The sequence below is a fragment of the Ailuropoda melanoleuca genome, chromosome 12 (genome assembly GCF_002007445.2).
Source record: "Ailuropoda melanoleuca isolate Jingjing chromosome 12, ASM200744v2, whole genome shotgun sequence".
NCBI lineage: Eukaryota > Metazoa > Chordata > Mammalia > Carnivora > Ursidae > Ailuropoda > Ailuropoda melanoleuca.
In genome coordinates this window covers 68,751,474-68,764,104 of record NC_048229.1, presented here as the reverse complement: position 1 = coordinate 68,764,104, position 12,631 = coordinate 68,751,474, and the positions used below count along the sequence as shown (strand labels likewise).

The following is a 12,631-nucleotide window of genomic DNA, read 5'->3' as shown; positions in this document are numbered from 1 at the left end:
GTAGAGAGGAGGGTAGGCCAGGCACTTAATCAGGAGGTAGTCCAGCTTTCCTGGAGAGGATTCACCGTAGTGTGGGTTCTAGGGGTTGCCTTAGGCAGGGAGACAGGTCAGTGCTAGGAGGCCAGAGACTCGGCAGAAGGGCATGCAGAGGTATGCCGGCCTGGAGGTAGACATCTCCAGCAGTGGAGTACTCTGAAAACCCTGAAAACAAACCTGTCGACTGCACTTTATGAGCCAGGCTGCTTTTATTCTCTATCTTTAGCTTTGTTTTGTTCTTCCTTTATATTTAGTAATGTCGTTTGGAAAGGTCAGCCTATGGCAGCTATGCTAATGGAAACCCAAAGAAGGTGTTTGCAGCCATGCTTGGACAAGAGAATAAAGGGAAATGATATTCTCACTCTCCCCTGGGAGTGGAGGTAGGGAAAAGCGGAGTAAAAGGATGGAGGGAGCCCAGAGTCAGGCTCCTTGACTGGTCGCTGGGTTCTCTGGATGTTGCCTTTCCAATGGAGACCTTGGAAGTTCCAGTTAGAGGTCCTGAGTCCATGCTCACCCTGGTGCCTTCAGTAACTTCCAGCACCAACCCCGCAGGTGGCTTTGGGAAGCACCCCCACCCTGCCAGTCCTCCCCCATCCCCCTTTTCCCCTGTTACTCCAGGCAGCAGAGAGCAAGTGGCCAGTAAACTGGAGAGCCCAGCTCTGGGCTGGGTCATCCACAACACGTGCTTTCATTTCTTCCTTGCTCTGGAGGGGCCATCTTCCTCTTTATTGAGGAGCTGATAATATGCTGTGACTGACTCAGGCAGGGCCCCTGACATAAAGACCGGCCTCAAGGTTGCTAGGTAATGCACTTCACCACCCCTGCAAAGTGGCAATAATCAGCTGCAAAAGGCAGCCTTCCCCTTGCATTGCCTCTGACCCTCCCTCCCAGGTGTGGGGAGGCAGGGGTGTGGGAGCAAGAAGCCCTCTGCAGTCTATTCTCAAGAAGTGACTCATCCCCCTGGACCTGGCAAGATGGTATCCATCATGACACGCATTACTGTTGTCAGCTCTGGGGGGATGTGGAAGGAATGAATACACAGACCAGGGTCCATTACAATGGTCCCCAGGGAGCAGTCTCTGTTGTCTGGCTTATCATGTCTTTTGTGGTCACACAGGGATGCGCTTGTTTGGGGCTGTGCAGGGGTGATCTGGGGGCTATGAAAAGAGGGGCCCAGGGCCTGCTTTCAAGCCCTTTGCCTTCCCTGGTGAGACTGTGAGATTCCCACCCCAACATGTGCCTATGAGTTAACATTTTATAGTGAACTCTGTACTAAACCCAGAGTACCTCAATTCCAGAACTGGCTGTACTGTTGGATAGTTGTGCCTTTGGGTAGATCATACCTCTCTGGGCCCTAGGTCCTTCATCTATAAAATGAGCGTGCTAATGCCTGCCCCACTTGCCTCACACAGTCCCTGCCAAGACGAAATACGCGAGGACTGTAAGTGGCGCTATGGACCTGAGGCAGCATGGAGTTTCAGTCTCACAGAGGGCAGAGAGGCAGCAGCAAGAGGAGACACTGTGGCTAAGCCAAGGGAACACGGAGGTCTGAGCCAGGCTGGGTGAGCACTTAGAACACAGCCCCAGACAGAAACAGGCAGAGCAGGGGGCCTCCGGGAGATGAACACGAGGGGCAGACGGAGCACACCGGCCAGTGTGGGCTGGCAGACAGTTTGGGAGAGAAGAACTAATCGGCTGTCAGCAAATATCTGAAGGGCAGGAGGAACGATGTATGAGAAGATGGTCAGAATGAAAGAGGAGGGGTGCCTGGGTGGCATAGCAGTTAAGCGTCTGCCTTCGGCTCAGGGCGTGATCCCGGCATTATGGGTTCGAGCCCCACATCAGGCTCCTCTGCTATGACTGCTTCTTCCTCTCCCACTCCCCCTGCTTGTGTTCCTTGTCTCGCTAGCTGTCTCTATCTCTGTCAAATAAATAAATAAAATCTTAAAAAAAAAAAAAAAAAAGAATGAAAGAGGAATTTTGTGCCAAACTCAGAAGAGCCCCACCTCACTCTCTTAGCACTGAGGGCTTGGTAAGAATTGCCCTCAGGCTCCGAGGACCCCCAGCATTTTGTTAATCATTCATGCTTTCCAATACCCCCAAAGCCCCTCATGGGGACAGCCTTCCCTTTTTGGATCAGAGGCCATGCAACGCAAGAAGGCTGTGTCAGACTGAACTCGAAGCCTCCTCTTTCTAAGTCAGAGGCTCGAAGCCCAGACCTCTTTCTACAACACCTCATTCCTGGCTCTGCCAAGCTGGGTCTAATTTCTGTTCCCTCACAAATTGGAGGCGATGGGAAAAAAGTCAAAATTGTGCTATTTGTCACCTGTACCTGAATCTGGCACTGCTGTCCTGGGTATCCTCTTTCAAGGGAGAAGACAGAGGGGCACAACTCTTCCCAACAGGAAATAACCCAATGTAGGGGCGCCTGGGTGGCACAGCGGTTAAGCGTCTGCCTTCGGCTCAGGGCGTGATCCCGGCGTTATGGGATCGAGCCCCACATCAGGCTCCTCCACTATGAGCCTGCTTCTTCCTCTCCCACTCCCCCTGCTTGTGTTCCCTCTCTCGCTGGCTGTCTCTATCTCTGTCAAATAAATAAATAAAATCTTAAAAAAAAAAAAAAAAGAAATAACCCAACGTAATCCAGAAAGCACAACAGCCTTAGAGCTACATCCTTATCCAGGATCCACTGGGAAACAATACAGAGGAAGGTGAGCACTGGGGAAGCCAAGAGGACAAACGAAGGCAGCACCAGGGCAGAAGCCTGCCAGTTGGGCCAATGCTTCTGTTTACCGGGACCAGTTTGAAGTCACAGTGAGTGTCTCCCCCATCTCAGACAGACTCCGGCATAACACTATCCACCATGCAGATGGCCCTGGGCCACCAGGAAGAAGGGACCCTTTGCCATAACCTGCCTGTGTCAGCTCTTTGACCTGTAGTCCAAGGGATGAATCACTCCTTGTGGATGGGCAGCTAAAAGGGCTAGAAAACACCTAAAGAAATAAAAAATAAAAAACTCCACTTCACACTGGAAGTGTGAACCCTGCCCACATCGGATGACCTGGGTTCTCTTCTCTGTGTTTCTACCTTCTGATTTGAGGACAGTGGGCAAATTTCTCAACTTTTACTTCCTGATCTGTAAATGGAATGACTCAATGATTCTAAGTTCCATTCCACATTTCAGTAGTTAGTTTATAACAAGGTAAATTAATAAATGGCAATTAATCCTTCTCAGTTTGTCTACAGTGGTGTTTCTGATATGTAAGTCAGGCCACAGAACGACCCCAAGATCTCCTGAGTCCCAGTGCACACCTTGCACAGCCTGGTGCCTGTCTTCAAATTTTCATTTCTGTGCCATGTCACCCAGGCCTGGCCAACCAGAGCATCGAATGTACTCAGTCACAGTACTGGGTCAGGGTTGGGTCCTGCCGGTAGGCCACTGGGGACTACCAGGTGGGAACTGAGAGTGGCCTCACCACAGAGAAGGGCAGAGTGAGATGGATGTGGTTTGAGTCCCCCGTCTTCCCGGCCTGCAGTCAGCCATACACTCAGGTATGAGTCGGCGGAGTCCCTTTTACCAACGGGCACTTCAAGTTGGATTTTTAGCCTATGTAATTGAATAAGTCCAACGGATACAACCTTGCACACATGTATAGCCAGCTTCCATTTCACTTAAAGGAGTTTTTTAAAAGCCAAAACTAACTGACGGTTTCTGAGGTGGAGGGGAATGGGGTAACTGTGGGATGGGCATTAAGGAGGGTACTTGATGCATTGAGCACTGGGTGTTCTATGCAACTGATGGGTGTTCTATGCAACTAATGAATCACTAAATTCTACCCCTGAAACTAATAATACAATATGTTAACTAAATTAATTTAAATTAATTTAAATTTTAATTTAAATTAAAAAAATTTTTAAGGGGCGCCTGGGTGGCTCAGTCATTGGCGTCTGCCTTCGGCTCGGCGTGATTCCAGGGTCCTGGGATTGAGCACCGCATTGGACTCCCTGCTCCGCTGGGAGCCTGCTTCTTCTTCTCCCACTCCCCCTGCTTGTGTTCCCTCTCTCGCTGGCTGTCTCTCTCTCCCTGTCAAATAAAAAAATAAAATCTTAAAAAAAAAGTTTAAAGCAACTTACTGTATAACTCGCCATCTGACAGAATGACTGCCCTGAACCTGCCCCTAAAAATCCCATCCTTGACAAGTCAACCCAGATCAGAGGCCACACAAACAGAAGTGGCCCTGGGATTCCCAGCAGTGGCTCAGTTTGGCCAGGACCCAAGACCTTCTCCAGCCAGGGACACTGCCCAGATATGCAGATGGTGAGGGAGGCTCTGACATGCATAGTCTTCCTGGGTGGTCTGGGGTCAGCACTGTCCACTACCAGAGTCCCTAAACCACGGGGAAGACTCAGGAAGGGAGGGCATTGTGCCTTTTGCTGCCTGGCTAGGCCCTGAACCAACTGAATCAGTCAGGGAAAGAGAATATGACCCTGACCATGGGATACAATGCGAAGTCAGGACTCAAACTGCATTCCTTGTCTGGCAATAGATTTTCGGGGAATCCCCTTCTAAACCTATTTCTCAACCTGTTAAGAGTCACATCTGGTGTTTCATGGGGCGCCTGGGTGGCACAGCGGTTAAGCGTCTGCCTTCGGCTCAGGGCGTGATCCTGGCATTCTGGGATCGAGCCCCACATCAGGCTCTTCCGCTATGAACCTGCTTCTTCCTCTCCCACTCTCCCTGCTTGTGTTCCCTCTCTCACTGGCTGTCTCTATCTCTCTGTCGAATAAATAAATAAAATCTTAAAAAAAAAAAAAGTCACATCTGGTGTTTCAAATGATGCCAGACATCCCCCTGAATTCCAGATCTTTCTATTCCATTCATTTCTGGATGCTACCCCTTGATGACATAACTTAGACGACCCAAAAATACCTCACAACTCAACCTGCCCCAAACCAAACTCATGCATGCTCTAAGCCCCCAAACCTGGTCCTCTTTCCGCATTCTTATTTTCTGGGAAAGGGACATCATTCATCCAACCCTAACACTTGAAGGCCATCTGTGACCACCTCCTTCCTCCAACCTCCCTCAGCCAACCTAGTACCAAGTCCACCTAATTTTTACCACCTAGATCTCTCATCTTTCTACTTTTCTCTATGTCTATCACCATCACACTATCCAAGGATCTGTCATTCTTCACCTACAGCAGCCCCTTGATTGCTAAAGCCCCAGACCTGCTAGAGACTTTTCCAATGCGTTCTCCACAGAGAGGCCAAAGTGATCTTTGCAAATGGGAATCCCATCAGATCCCATCAGACCCCCATCTCTGAATCCTCCCGGCAAAATGGCCAAACCTCCCAAAACTCTGGGGCAAAGGAAGGACTCCCCAAATGCCTTCTGGCCCCAGACCTGGGTGAGTGGGTGGCAAGGTAATCCTGAGACCAAAATGGACCAGGCAGGTCTGGGAGTCACCATTTAACCCAGAGCCCTGATCCCTACCTGAGGTGGCTTCCCACCCTGGGGTCAGGCTCAGAATTGGCATGGTCTTGCCAGGACTGACCCCTCCCCCCACTGCAGGCCTCATCTGACCACAGATGGGAACAGGAACTGGCGGCCAGGCAGGGGAAACCCAGCTGGACTGCAGCCAGGGACTGTGTATTTCAGGAAGGAGAGGAGATAGACCAAGAGTGGTGCCACAATAGACTGTCAGTATCTGTGGGGCCAGCTGAGAGAAGGCAGCTGTCGGGAGTATAAAACTCAAGAAGTCTATCTCTTCCCTCTTATCAGACTGACCCTTGGCAGCCTCACAACCAGTGGAGAGAACAAGCAGTCATTAACAACCCCTCCCACACTTCCAGCACACACAATCCTTCTGTGATCAGCACAGTCCCGCAGAAAAGCCTGTGCCTTCCTGCCCCAGAGTGGGTCTTGGGGCCCATTTCTCAGACAGACCTTTCCATCTTGCCCCTCCTTCTTTGGCAATTATCCAACACACCTTATGCTCCATCCAAACCAGTCTCCTCTAGTCATGCCCTGCCCTTTCAGATCAGGCCTTTCATCCTGGGGAGTGTGGCCTTTTCTTCACCATCCTCCTTCTCTCCTCTACTATGAAGTCCTCCCCCCATCCCCTTCCAGGTGTGTTCTCAACTCCTGGCAGACTTGCCCTGGACCTGTGCCACTGATGTGCCTCCTCTCACGATCAGCCTGTGAGCTCAGGTCCCACCCTGGCTTTGCAAGAAAAAAACCTGGCTAGAGCAGAGCCCAGGGCATAAGCAGGTGGAGGGAATTGGGAACAGAAAGAAACAGGAACCCTATAAACAGTCACCCTGGGGCCTAGCCGGTGGCCACTGTAGGAAGGGAGGAATGTGATGAGAGACCAGATGGGTTTTTCTGCCTGAACTCAGGACAGAATCAGAGCAAAGATTAGGAGGAGGCAAGGATGAGGACAATGGGAGGCCAGGGACAGATCTCCTGGCTACAAGAGCCCAAATTCTCCAGAGATGCCAGAGCAGGCTGGCTGCTGTTTAATGCTTCTAAGCAGGTTAGAAGAAAGGTCAAACTGATTCCCGTAAGTATCCAGACCACATAGTGGCAACCTGGGGCCCCAGCACCACTGCCTCATTCAGGATATGGTGTTCCTCAGTGGGGTCTACCAGATGGCTTAAGAGCAAGTCCCTGAGAAGGCCTTCAAACTCTGTGTACCTGGAGGAGGACCCTGAGCCAGGCTAGAGGGAGGTAGGGACTCGCCCTGGGTCACAGAGCATCAAACCCCTGTGGGTATAGCTAAGGTAGCAATGGCCCTGTATCAGAAAATCATTGAGGGGGGCTCCCTCACTAAACAAGCTGCTTCCTCTTTAGAAAAGCTAAATAGCCTTGCCCTGAGGCCCTGTGGTCCTCAGCCAGTCCCCGCTTCCACCCTGGCCTCACAGGCTGCTAACAGAGGGGCTGCTGGCTACAACCTGTTTTGCATAGCATAAAGAGCAGGGTAGGCCCACAGATCCCAGATGGGTGGGAATTACTAGGATAGGCAGCTCAGGTGGAAGAAGACACCCTTCAAAATACCTTATCCAGGTCTGAAGGGACCTGAGGTATCTTCTTGATATGCACAGGAAACGCCACTTGAGAGATTAAAACTCCCATTCATCCTACAAGTTTGCCCACTGCTGCTTTAGGGTCAAGCTTGAATTACTCCTCAGGCACTGAGGAAATTCTTTCATCAAACAGCTGCCACTTTGGCCTTTGGCTGAACCTTCTTGAAGTAAACTGTTTACCCTAGTCCCCATTTCACAGCATCTTCCTGTCTAAGGAAGACATGGCCTCCACTCCACTGGAAGAGCCTGAACAGGGCCCCCATCCCTCTCCTCACCCCCTTCATTCTCTCCTGTGGTACCCAGGGTCTCTTCCTAAGCAAGGCCAGAGGCCCCAGGAAGCCAGAGGCTGAAAAGGCAGGTGTGGGTCCAGGGAAACACCAAGCCCTCTGGGACAGGACAAAACAGAGAAGGCCAACCCCTGGAAACTCCCTCTCAGGCTGGCAACCCCAGACTTGCATGGCTTTCTAGAGAACCCAAGAAAGAGAGGAACCAGGAGGGGCTCAGGGGCTCTCTCCCTTCCCTCGCCTCGCCCACACAGCCTCATTCCACCCGGCTGCTGTTTTACTGGCACAGCCAAAGGACGGAGCACAGGCCCACGGGACGTTCATATGTCCTCCTGACTCTGGTTCTACTTACCAGCAGCATCAAAGGGTTGATATTTTGTCTTTAACTGAACTTCAGTGGGAATGAGGGTTGGAGGGAACTTCACTTACACGTCAGGGGAGATTCAAAGTTCTACTAATGTCCCTTTCAACCCAAAAAAAGCCTGCAAAGAAGAAAGAAGGGAGTGGGGGTGGAGCTGTGGGGATGATAGGAGTGAGAAGGGGGCATCTCCACCCCATCTTCCTGTACCCTCACCTGGACCTCTTCCTACAACCACCTCTCATCTTCCCCTCTTCACTACCCCTCCAAATTCCCTTTAGCCATACAAATAAATAACTTGTTGATTTTTCCTCACCAGAGCAGCTCCCCCTAGACCAATTAGCTATTTGCATTTATGGCTGATTTTCTTCCCCAGAAGGCTACTGATCTTCTGAGGCTGGGAGGTTGTTGCCTATTGGTGCTAGAACTTTACAGCTGACAGATTCCAGAAAGGGCAGAGCAGGACTAGGACTGCTCTCTGGGGTCCCTAGGTCATGACACAAGAGCTCAGGGTCCCCTGCTCTCTCTCAAGCCCTGCAATGCTGCTCTTTTGGGAGCAGGAAGGGCCTCGCCCCCTAACCACACAGGAAGTGGAGCTACTTTCAGTGTCCCTCTGGTATGTTTCCTACCCTGATCCCATGGAGGAAGAGAAGGAGAAAAAAGAGACCCTAAAGGGCAAAGATGATAACCCAGGAAGAGATGAAAAACAGAGGACTACAGGACACAGAACAAAGCCCCTCAGGGCCACAGACTCACTAGCCCTGGCTCCCTTCCCATCTCAGCAGCCAGTAAATTGCTTACCCTCCCTGGGCTTCCTCACTTGCAGAGTCATATCCCCCAGAAGGAAGAAGCTGGGTTGAGGCTGTTTTTAACACTGAATAACAAAACTATTTTTTTGTTTTAATATTACTATACACAAATAAAAATTCAGCACTGATATCAAAATTAAAATTACATTTTTCTCTAAATTTCCCTTGCCCTTGGTTCACTTTATTATACATGGTACTACGAGCTGCATTTACAGATGGCAAAAGATCACATATATTTGAATGCCAATAGCTGGGACTGAGGGAAACAGTCTCTTCACTCCGGGAAGATGACCTTCTTTCTGAGAATCTGTGGGCATAAAGTACCCACTGGCACAGCTCCTCCCGCTCCAGCCCCAGAGAGGACCCTGATCCCTCCCTCCCATTCCTGTAAGAAAAAATTTCCCCAGTTCTCAACTAGCAAGTTGGGGTGGCCCAAAGCCCAGCCTATGCCCTGGAGCCTTAGAGGAGATCTGTAATGGCAACATGAAGTCTCCACTGACAATATGTTGTAGTTACAATAATGACTTATAAATCAGCACCAAGAAGTACTCTAGAATGGCTGGTTAGGGACACATGTAGGCATCCCTGGTGAGCACAGCATAACGGAGGAAAAGCCTGCTCTCCCCAGATAGCAAGTTCAGACCCTCTCCTCCCGAAATGTCACTTGGAGATGTCTGCCCTAATAGTTAGCAAGGACTTATTGTTAACAAGCATTCTGAGCAGACAAGGAGGTTTTCCTTGTCCAGGTGCCCAGAGAGGTGAGCCAGGCCCATCTGTTGATAAGGGCTCAGGTTTGCAGAACACAGGGTAGGGAAACTGGGGCATGGGAACGGAGAGTAGGGAAAGGGAAGGAAGAAGCCCACCCGAGGCTCATGGGTGGAGAGAGAAGAGATGCAGGCGTGCTCAGCCACGGCCACAAAGCCCCAGCTGCTTTCAGAATGTGCAGGGCTCCTGTGGCTTTGGGGCCCCATCTCCTCAGGGCTGAGGCCCCAAACCTCAGGCAGAGTGGAGTCAGGAGTAATGACCTCACCAAGGCTCCGGATGTGCCGTCAGCATCCTGTGCACAGCTCCTCCAAAGCAAGGGCGCATCACCTTCTCCTGCAACTCTTCCTCCTCCTGACTTCCCCATGTCAGCTAAAGGGACCAACCTCATCACCCGGGCGCTGAAATGTCAAACCCCAACCAATCAAGTGTCTGTTCCGCAAGATGATAGCTACTTTTGCAATCTCTCTAGAATCAGTCTATTCTTTTCCATTTCTGCTGCCAAATTCCAGCTTTCACTACGTCTCACCTGGACCCTATCTACCTAGTTTTCTGTTTCCTCCCTCCCTTCTTTTCTTGTCCCCTTATGAGCAGCTATATATATTTCCTGCCGCCAGTCTGCCCCTTGCTGGCTCAGGAACTTGTCAGAACTAAGTGCTCCATTTGCCACCTGCCAATTAAAGTCCTTGTCTAGTGGCTTTCTGGACTGATCTCTTGCAGTGTCCATTTTCTCTTCTTCTGGGGACTTTAACTTTTTGATACAGTCTGGGGGGACTGCCTGCCATGCCCCCAGGGTGGGCCAACCAGACATCTCCTCCCTGGGATGTGCATCCCAAGCTGTGGTGACAAAATTACTGAGCACGGCTGCGGCAGATTTATCCTGGCGACAGTGGTACCTGGAAGTCGGCTGGCCTATGGTTCCTGCCGTACCAACTCCAAGACCCTGGAGGGGACGTGAGTGTTGAGTCATCTCTCTAATTCTGGGAGTCCCCACAACCTTCTAAGGAAGTCCTTTTCTGCCAAAGTCAGCCAAGCTGTTGCTTGTAACCAAAGAGGATTTTCTTAGTACTTTTTAACATACATTTCCTATGTTCCAGGAAAAAGGGAAAACTCCCTGTAAGTGCCACGATGGCCTCCCTCAGCACCCGTTGGCCTGCACACCTCTCTAGCCCACAGGTACTACTGAAGCTCTACCTGCCCCTTCAGAGCCCAAAGGTCTCTTCTGAACCCTCTATGGGGATGGTTTCTGCTTCCTTTAAACCAACAAGCCACACGTTGTCCCTTCTGCCTTCTTCCACTGAAGACATTGGGACACCTGCCTTAGCCCACTTCTAGGGGACAGTGACTTAGTTCATTATCCCCTCCACAACACCCAGCAACCCAGCACAGTTTCAGGTTCAGTAAAATTCACCAGACTCTGGGGGCAGACAACCCAAAGGACAATTACAGGGTTACTGGGCAAAACAGACAGCGAGCAACAAAGAATGTGGAGTGTGCCATCAGAAAGACCGGAGTCTGAAGTCCAGATTTTCCACTTACTAGCTGTCTGAGTTTGGGCAAGTCTTGTAAGTTCTGTAAGTCTCAGTACTTCATCTACGAGGTAGTGACAATAATGCCAAACTTGCAATGTGAGGGCATCTAGCACGGTGCCTGGCTAGCAATAAGCACACAGTTAACACCAGCCATTATTCCAGCTGTTAGTAGAGGCTTTAACAGATGCTCTGTCAGAGGGCTGGAATCAAGAGTCTTAGGGCTTGCTGTGTAACCCTACCTGGATCTGTACGTGCCTTATAAACTCACTGAAAAAAGACACATAGAAAATGCTTCACAAAGTAAAAGCACAATGGAAGTGATTCCTCCCACTTTTCTAACCTTCAGAGATTCCCAGGTGTCCTGTCCAGTGCATGGCCATGGCAGGACTTCACCTTGCAAATACTCCAACCTGCTCAGTCTGAGAGACAGAGTCAGGGCAAATGACGGGGTGGTTCAGTGTCTGTTTCCCCACGTCCGCACAGCCATTACTTTTCCAAAGCCTTAGTTCCTAAATATCCCGCTTTTGTGGGGCCTTCCTTCAAATAACCATGGGGTAGTGTCTGTTATGTGGTTACAGTGGGACTGGGAGCTCAGGCACTGCAAGTCACCCCTACCATTAACCTAGCCAGCACTGGGCAGCATGAGAATGAAAGGCAAAGGCCAATCCAGGGCAGCTGCCAGAACAGGCCTGGGTAGGGAGCAAGGTAGAAGTCCCTCATAAGACTTATATCTGCCTGGATTAATCTCCCAAGCAACTGTTATAGCCCAAACCAGTGGTTTGCAAAGTGTTCTCTCTGAGGAGCTGAGCAGAAACGCAAATTCTAGGCCCCACCCAGACTGACTGAATCAGAAAACTCTGGGAGTGGGGCCCAGCAATCTGTGCCTTAAACAGCTCTTGAGGGGATTCTGATGCCTGCTCAAGCATGAGGAACCTTGCCCTAAACCTTTAATGGTATGACCCTATTCTTTAACTCAAACATTTGGTGAACACCCTACACCAAGCACCGAGCTGGGTGATGGTATTCCAGAAATGAGGACACATTTGAAGAACTTCCACAGTCTAATGGGGGCCCGAATCAAGTACATTACACTAGGCAGGATGTGGCATAGAAGAAGTCAAAGGAACCACTTTCCACCCTTTTCCCCAGACTCCTAACCCTCAGACCTTCTCTTGCCATGACTAGGGAAAAGAGAACATGAGTTCCGGAACCCCCCCTCCCCGTGCTGCTATTCTGGACTCCTCAAACGCAGGCAGCTTTCTCAAGAGGAGTGATCCTTAGCCAGAGGCAGGTCTCAGGTCCAGAAGCTTGACATGTGGGGATATGCTCCCAAAAGGCCACACCCAGTGGTTCTTAGGCACTTGGAAATTGGCCCTATCGGGAGTTTGGACTCAGAAAGTTCTTATAGGGCCACAAACATGCCATAGCATATCACAACAATGCATTCCTGGGCAGGGTCACTCCCACAGGCCCTTGGCAAGCTTGCACACGAGTGTGCAGATGCAGATATAAACACACAGACATTTGGCCCCCTGGCCTCCCTTCCTCTAATCTCAAGTTACAAGGTTAAAGGCATCCTATTCACAGCCAAGGGGGAGGGATCAAAGGGGGTGCTAAAGCAGTGAGCCATCTGGTTCAGATCAAGATTGCTCATTCAGGACCCCAGCAAACTTCTAGAGCCTCTTGAGCCTTCCTGATGGCTCACAGATTTCCTCCCTTCCCCAAATTCCCACAGGGAAACAGGATTGGGCTGGAAAGGGG

The 12,631-nt window shown here is 50.5% G+C and overlaps 1 protein-coding gene across 9 annotated transcripts in view; it reads right to left on the bottom strand.

The window, feature by feature from the left end:
• Positions 1–12,631, bottom strand: part of ST3GAL2 (ST3 beta-galactoside alpha-2,3-sialyltransferase 2) — a 49,159-nt gene that overhangs the window by 34,959 nt on the left and 1,569 nt on the right. The window contains exon 2 of one of the 9 annotated variants that reach the window (XM_034638889.1): positions 9,607–9,739. The exons of the other annotated variants lie outside the window; for them this stretch is intronic. The gene's annotated coding sequence lies outside the window, so the exon portion shown is untranslated. The remainder of the gene's footprint in view (positions 1–9,606; positions 9,740–12,631) is intronic. 9 annotated transcript variants of the gene reach the window in all.